The following is a 1,686-nucleotide window of genomic DNA, read 5'->3' as shown; positions in this document are numbered from 1 at the left end:
ACGAAATGAAAGAGCCTCTTGTTACACGCTGCCATTCTCGGGGCCATGCGGTTTTACTCAGCCTCTCCTCTCTCGCGCCACCCGTCGTGCATGACCTCTTCCAGTGCCTTCGACCACGTCTTCGTTTTTCTTTTTCCACGCTAACGCCCGAACCGGGACACCGACCGTTCCTTCCACAATACTTACATATGTCCGCGTACATACATTCACGGCCGTGAACGGGTCCACCCGATATCGGTATCGGCCTAGCGGTATACGCGTCTTGTACGCACAACCTCGCGTGTCCATTGCATCGTGTAAACTCCGGCGACGCTGCAACCTCGTATTTGTTCGAGCAGAAAGCGGCTACCCGTGTCGGCGGTGGACGAGCGACGCTCGAGAATCAGGAATTCCAAGGTCGGCGAAAGGCGGGGACGGTAGTGTTCAGGGAAAGCGACTACGCGACAGTCGTATTCACGGGCGTGGGTGGACGCGTTCTATATACCTCACGGTATTTCTCCAAAGATACTTACTTCGGAGCTGCACGTAAGTAGCTTCCATGCCGTTGCGATGCGCGAACCGAGGGAGAAGTCAGGTACGACCAAGCTGGCCAGTTTAGCGCCTGGACCGAGCTCTATCCTATTGCAGAGACGAGACAAAGGAATGGTACCGGCTTAGGAAATATCGAGTCCCTGCTAATGGAGGCTTATCCTCTATGAGATTTGCGACAGATTTTCGACTTTGCTTTGGTTATTCTTTTGAACCGTGGGACTAATAGAGCCTGTAATCTAGACTCCAATTAGACCTTGAAAGAGTTCAATAGGCACTCGAAGCGTCATTTGAAGCGAAGAATAATACAGAGGCGGTAGAGCGATGTAAAGGGCTAAGCTGTTCGAAGGAGGAAGGAGTTCCGGGAACGGAAACGTCCCGCGAGAGTTAGTCGAGAGCCACGATTTATGGAACGGATAAACAAGAACGGTCCGTTTCTAGAATTACGTTCGAGTGTCATCGATCAACACGTCGCGAGATACTCCTTATCGAGACGTCAAGGAGACCTCTGGAACCAATTCGACGTATACATATATGCCGTGTCGTCAGTGTCGCTCGTCTGTCGAACGAAACGACCCGTGCGTCATCGTGAATTCGGACGACGTGTTCGTCGTAGCTAGTCGAGTCGATCGAGTTTAATCGTGGAACAAAGGCTGGCGCCGATAATGCACGTGCTAGAATGGTAACGGTAAGAAAGTCGAGCAGAGAGCGGAGAGGCATTGCTGAGCCTGAGGCACGGTATCGGGGCCCGATGTAGCGACGTTGCCAACTCTGGCAAAGGTAGAGGCCCCGACGGTGTTGCGAGATCGCGGAGGCGACGTTGTCGGGCGGTTTGGAAGGTTGGTGGAAGGTAGAGGAGGCGGGCGAGCGCTGTGCCGGGAGAGCGTCAGGTAAGACGCGGCAGGGAGGGAGAATGGTTCTGAAAGGCAAAAAAGGAGAGAAGAGGGAGGAGGTGGAGGAAGAAAAAGAAGATGCAGAGGACTTAACAGAGGGTGAACGAGAGGGGGGAGAGAGAGGTTCTCGTCGTCGAACGTAAGCGTAGAAAAGAAGCTGGCGGTGTTCGAGGGAAGCGTTTGCCGCGGAGGGCACGAGAGGTGGAGAAGGGGTCGGAGCTCTCGGTCACCGGCACGACCGTAGGACGTAACCGCGGCCCGGCGG

At 54.4% G+C, this 1,686-nt stretch overlaps 2 protein-coding genes and 1 long non-coding RNA gene across 3 annotated transcripts in view; 1 reads left to right on the top strand and 2 right to left on the bottom strand.

Annotated features, from left to right (window-relative positions):
* Window positions 1-1,686, bottom strand: part of LOC112212182 — a 78,249-nt gene that overhangs the window by 60,053 nt on the left and 16,510 nt on the right. The gene's annotated exons all lie outside the window — the stretch shown is intronic.
* Window positions 1-1,686, top strand: part of LOC100740250 (hemicentin-1) — a gene marked incomplete at its 3' end in the record, with an annotated part of 33,576 nt that overhangs the window by 20,530 nt on the left and 11,360 nt on the right.
* Window positions 1-1,686, bottom strand: part of LOC112212184 — an 11,257-nt gene that overhangs the window by 249 nt on the left and 9,322 nt on the right. The window lies entirely within an intron of this gene.

Source organism: Bombus impatiens, unplaced genomic scaffold, assembly GCF_000188095.3.
Source record: "Bombus impatiens unplaced genomic scaffold, BIMP_2.2 scf_0129, whole genome shotgun sequence".
Lineage (NCBI taxonomy): Eukaryota > Metazoa > Arthropoda > Insecta > Hymenoptera > Apidae > Bombus > Bombus impatiens.
The sequence above is the reverse complement of the archived record's forward strand: the minus strand, read 5'-3'. Positions and strand labels throughout refer to the sequence as shown.